This window comes from Kogia breviceps, chromosome 19, assembly GCF_026419965.1.
Source record: "Kogia breviceps isolate mKogBre1 chromosome 19, mKogBre1 haplotype 1, whole genome shotgun sequence".
In the NCBI taxonomy this organism is placed as follows: domain Eukaryota; kingdom Metazoa; phylum Chordata; class Mammalia; order Artiodactyla; family Physeteridae; genus Kogia; species Kogia breviceps.
In genome coordinates this window covers 34849658-34855931 of record NC_081328.1, presented here as the reverse complement: position 1 = coordinate 34855931, position 6274 = coordinate 34849658, and positions in this window count along the sequence as shown.

The following is a 6274-nucleotide window of genomic DNA, read 5'->3' as shown; positions in this document are numbered from 1 at the left end:
CCATGGCTCACGGGCCCAGCCACTCCGCCGCATGTGGGATCCTCCCGGACCGGGGCACGAACCCGCGTCCCCTGCATCAGCAGGCGGACTCTCAACCACTACGCCACCAGGGAAGCCCATAATCAATATTTTTAAATTATTGATATTATATGTTACTTTTTTTCTGCTAAGTTTTCACAGGCCAGTGTGTATTTTATTCTTACAGCACAACTCAGTTCGGATTAGACCCATTGCAAGTGCCCAGTAGCTACATTTGGCTAATGGCTGCCACATCGTGCCGCTAGCTCCAGAGTCAGACCTCATTCTGAGCCCCCAGTGGGCTCAGAGGGCAGATAGATGTTCCCTGGCTTCTTCCTGTATCATCAGTCTGCTTGGGCCCGAGGCCTATTGTTCTCCCCTCCCCATCCCCAAGGCTCTCTCCTCTCCACTCTTTGTCTCTTTCATTCTCTAGGTTACAGAATGATACCATCTTTGTCTGCTCATCAGGGCCCCTTCTCTTCCCCTAGTGCCTCCCTCCCCTCTTTCATCCCATGCAATGAAGCTGAGATGAGACTTGGAACAATAGAAAAGGCCTCTCCACCCAGTGGGGAGGGGCCTGATGGGGGCCACTGAGCCTGTGCTCCAGGGGAAGAAGGGGCTGAGCCAGAGCTGGGGTCATAAGACATCTCCCATGATGCTCTGGGCTGTGGGGTCTGCTGACCATATGCCTGGGGGAGGCAGCTCCTCTGATAATGCAAAGCAGATTCCTCTCAGCTTTGTGGCAGCTGGTGGGCAGAAGGCCAGGGGACAAGACTGAGTCCCCAGGCATCAGGAGGGCTCCTTCAGCCTCTAGCCCCCTGACTCCCTCCAATGCCCCTGCCCTCATGCTGACCCCTCCCAACTACACCAGGCTCCCCTGGGCCCCACCCCAGGCTCCAGATCACCCTCCAGCTCTATCAAAGACCCCCAGTTCTCAGCACACATCCTTGGGGATCTTTGATGCAACATCCTCATTGAGAAGGGCCTCCAGTATTCTTCTTCTCCAGGCAGACCCTGGGTAGGGCTGTTCATCTCCACGCGTAGGGTGATTCCTCCCAGGCCCCACTGAAAGTTAGGGCTTTCCACAATAATTTCCACACCCCAATTTTACCTATTCCAATCCTCCAATCACCTCAGAGGCGAGGCCAGGATCATCTTTCTAAGGCTCTGTCATGGAAGAACGTTAAGGAACCTTCCAACTCTCAGTCCCCATTCCTCCCAGGACACTCAATCCTGCCCTCTTCCCACAGCATCTGGGCACTTCCCAATTCCTGTGCTCCCTTCCCAGCAAGCCCTGCTCCAGCTGTTTCCAAGAACATTCCCAAAGGGTTCCTGGGAGAGGTGGGATTGGGTCTCCTCCCTGGGTGGGGACTACTCCCTTTGGAAAAGTCTGGGAATGTGGCCATCCTCCTCCTATCTTCTAGTGACTCATAGAATCTAGGGGTCCTTCTGTGTCATCCAGGAGCCTGTCGCCCTCCTGAGAAGCCCTCAACACTCTCTGGCCTGTGCCTGGGGCTCAGCGTCCACATTCCAGGGGCCCGGCCCCACCCCAGGGCCTAAGGCTTCAATCAGCACTCCAGATGGTTCTCATTCTACGCCTACACACCTTGGGATGCCAGCGGTCCACATCGGATGTGCGGGCCAGGGGCACGGGGCAGCCAGGCCTCCAATTGTAGACCTTGGACCCACAGGAGATCACACGGTGACCTCCCGGAAGATGATGCCGAGGGCCCGGAAGCCAGCCACCTGGGAGCTCCCCTCTCTTCACTCTGCGTACCAGTTTGGATTTCTCATGTTGTAAAAGGGAGAAAACCCAACTCAGGGTTGTTTACGGGAATTTACTGTCCGTCTGAAGTGAAAGGTGCAGGGGTAGGGCTGGCTCTAGGCACAGATTGATTCAGAGATTCAAACAACATCCTACCACCCAGTTTCTCCCTCTCCATCTCGTGCCTCCTTCCCTCGCACAAGACTCTTTCCTTGCGGTGATAGGACGGCTGCGCGCCTTCAGATTCATGCCGGTGGGAAAGAGAGCGCCTCAGTCTTAGCATCCGGGGAAAGTCTCCAGGCGTCCCTGGTTCTGATTGGCCCATCCGGGGAATGGCGATCACTGATTGGATAAGGTGGACGTCAAATGCTCCATCCACAGGAGCGGGGGTGTCGCCCCGCCTGCGGCACTGGGAGAGTGGGGGAAACTGAGGCACAGTCACCAAAAGGGGACCCCAAAAACAACAAATGTAAGGCTCTAGCCTAGATCAGCACTTGGGCTCTTCCCTCTTCACCAGGCAACCTGAGCGAGACGCCACCGCCCCCACCCCCCAAGACCAAGTGCGTCTTTCTGGTCAGAATCGCCATGAAACAGCAGGGACATCCTATGCGAAGACTTGAATGCCAGGCTGAGGAATTTGGACTGATCAGGGAGCTACGGAGGTTGTCTGTTCTGGAAGGAGAGGCAGGGAAGACCAACTGCGAGGTTGGTGTTTCGGGCAAGGGAACTAGCTAGCAGTGGGGAAGAAAAGAGGGGAACAATTCAGGAAATATTAAAAAGGGAGAATGAACCTGCCTTGGCACAGGATCGGATGGGAAATAGTAAGGCGGAGAGTACATGACTCCCAGTCTCCAGCTTTAGCAACCGAGGGGATGATGGTGCTGTTCACAGAGATAGATCCCTGGAGGAGGAGCAGGCTCTCGTGGAAGATCAAGACGTCCATGTTGAAACAGAAACAAGAGTCATAGATACAGAGAACAAACAGGTGGTTGCCAGAGGGGAGGGGAGTGAGAGGAGGAGAGAAATAGGTGAGGGAGATTAAGAGGTGCAAACTGTCAGTTATAAAATAAAAAAGTCACAGGTATGAATGTACAGTGTGGGGAATATAGTCAATAATTATGTAATATTTTTGTAGGGTGACAGATAGTAACTAGACTTATCATGATGATCATTTTGAAATGTATAGAAATATCCAATCACTATATTGTGCACTAGGAAATAGCATAGTGTTGTAGGTCGATTATACTTCAAACAAACTCATAGAAAAAGAGACATCCAGCGTGATAAATATAATCAACACTGCTGTGCGTTATATATGAAAGTTGTTAAGACAGTAAATCCTGAGTTCTCATCACAAGGAAAACATTTTTTCTATTTCTTTAATTTCGTAACTATATGAGATGATAGATGTTCACTAAACTTCTTGTGGTAACCATTTCATGATATATGTAAATAAAATCATTACTCTGTACACCTTAAACTTATACGGTGCTGTACGTCAATTATATCTCAATAAAACTGGAAGAAGAAAATTCCCGTGTTGAGCTTGAGAAGCTTGTGGGACATTCAGAAGAGAAAGGCAGGTGGCTTTTTTTTTTTTTTTTTTTTTTTAAATCAGGAGCAGGGAAATTCGAGGGCTACAGTGGAATACTTAAAAATCATCTTCCATCCACCAGGTGAGGTCCCTGGGAGAGAGAGCCCTTGGGGGTGGTCCTGCTTAGGTGACCAAGGAGAATGCGGAGGTAGAGATGATCTCGAGGGGCCAGTCAGTGTGTTGAAAGGCCTGGATCTTGCAACATCAAGGGAGCCTAAGAAAGGAGCATGTTTCTAGGAGTAACAGTAGGTGATTCCCAATGCACGTGCTGCAGGGAGACCTGGGAGGGAGAGGCTGGGGAGAGCCAATGGATTGGACCTTGAGAATGCAGGAGACAGACGGCAGTGGTCGGAGGAGAGGCTGGCAGGTGAGATAGTAGAGACACCCCTGTATAACTCTCCTAGAAGCTTGGCTGTGAGGGGGAGATAGGGCTTGCCCTGGGACAAGGAGGGGCTTCCTTGGGGGGAGGGAGAGGGAGGACATGATCTCCATGGTCAGGGAGCTTTAAGGTGTAAAGCCAGGCTGCCTTAAGCCGTCCCTCTCATCTTGGACCCTGCAGCCTAGTTCTACCAGCTCAGCCCTTCCGTGTGGCCTTGAGGGTCCAGGCCAGCTTTGGTCCTCAGGGTCCCGCCCCTCTTGTTGCCCCGATCATCTTGCCCTCTACCCCCACCCATTCTTCAGACCCCCTGACCTCCAGCTCATCGCCACTGATGCAGGATTAATTAGCAAGAATTAGTGCCTGGTTCTCAAGGAGTTCAAAGTTCAGTTAAAACAAAGAGGGAAATTGTCTAACAATTCTAAATGGGATTGGATTCTGCCAGGAGAACCACAATCTAGAACCTCTGTTGAAATGCCTCCTCTTTGAGACTTTAATAAGCAGCCATGAGGCCCTGTGAGTGAGAGACTCACTCCATCCCTTCCAGGACTGAAGAAGCTGCCAGAGTCACATTAGGTTCATGATGAAGCTACCTGGGCAGCTCTGGGCACCAAGCCCCACCTCTTCCTGGGGTTACACATGGGCTGGCGTGTGCCCAGAGAGTGCCACATGCCTGTCAGGCTGGGGCCTGCTTCACGCCTCTCCAGGGAGGCTGCCAGAAACCCTGGACCAGGGCAGACCCAGAGTGGTGACTCAGGTGAGGGCGGGGCAGCGAGGGAAGGCTGCAGTCTAGGCCAGATTGTGGGGCCTGGCCAGCCAGGGGAAGGGGAGGGAGCACAGGCACCAGGGGCAGGGGCTTGGCCCCCTATCTGGGAGCGTGGTCATGCCTCCCTCGGCAGGAGGGCAGTCTGCTTGGCGTCGAGGCGATCTCAGGCTGACCAAACGGAGCTGATGCCCTGAACACCAGGCAGCCCTCTGTCAATGAAGAGCTTCTACTAAGGACAAAGGGCAGCCACAGTCCAGCCTGCGGCCAGGATAACAGTGGAGGTGGGGTGGGCTGGGGTTTGTCGGTGGGAGCCAGAGCCCGATCCTCTGGACTCGGGGCCCCACGTCTGGCCTCACGGTGGAGGAGAGGCCCTGGAGGCCCTAGGGGACCCTCGGGCCTAGGGGCTGACCAGAGCCACTGAGGTGGCTGAAGTGAGCAACACAGCTGCCTGTTATCCAGGGCCTCTGGGGACCATGCTTAGTGATAACAGATGACATTCGTCCAGCATTTTAAAGTTGACAAAGCACTTTCACAGCTGTAATTTCACGTGATGCTCGCATGAGTCCTGCCAGAGAGGTATTATTGGACCCACTTTACAGATGAGACAACCGAAACCCAGAGATTTGCCCAAGGCCACCTGATAGGAAGTGGCATAGCCCACCTGGGAGCCACGTCTACCCCCAGCGCCCTTGTCTCCTGTCCTGCCCCCACCTCGGCGCCCCCCCCGGCCCCCACAATGCACTAGGCTGCCTCTGCTGCCAATGGGATGAGGGTGGAGGTTGTTGTGTTGGGGGTAATGTGAGGACGAAGCGGGGGGCAAGGGGCCGGTCTGGGGAGGCAGGGAGCCTGGAGTGGGGACTGGAATTCATATGGGGAATGGGGGGCTGAAGATAAGTTCTGACCCCAGTTAGGTACTTCCAGAGGCTCCTTCCCCTTCCAGAATCCCCTGCCCCCTCCTGCAGAGAGTGGCAGGGACAGCTGCAGCCCATGAGGGGAAGAAAAGGATCCCCGTTCAGAGCCCGGTATCTTCACATCAATGAGCAACCAGCACCCGCCTCCCCTCTCCCCCCAGCCCCCCATCCAGGCTGCAGGAGGCTGGCGCCACAGGGAGCCTGGCACAGAGCCACGCAGGCCAGGCTTGGTGGAGGGGGTAGAAGACCAGCCAGACCACCCTGCAACTCAAGGCCCACCCTGGGGGACCCCTGCCTGGGCCTCTCTGCACATCCCCAACTGCCCACCTCTCTGACCGGCCGCTGAGAGTCCTCAGAGCTTGAGCTTCAGTCTGGGCTTCGCACAAGTCCACCCTTTTGGGCACTCCTCCCCCTCCCTACCCTGGGCTCTGTTGGATCCCGCTGGGTAACCCCACAGGGACCCTCCCCGGGTTCCTGAAATGAAGCTCCAAGGCCAGAACACTCTTCCCACCTTTGCTTCTGGTTGTTTGGGCTCCAGTACCCAAGGGACACAAGTGTGACCTTTAGAGTCACACAGTCCTGGGTTCAAATCCCAGCCTGGCCACTTACGAGCTCTGGGATCTTGGGCAAGGTAGTCACACATTCTCACTGAGCCTTTGTTTCTCAGCTGTAAAGTGGGAATAAGTAGCAGCTCCCTTGGAGATTTGCTGTAACACTTAAAGCATATGTATGTGAGATTAGACCTGGCACGACCCTGGCTCACAGATATTTGAATCACTGTCATCCTACCACCCCCGCCCCAGCATCAGAGGCCCCCACAGGAACCCACCCTTTCCTTCCAGCT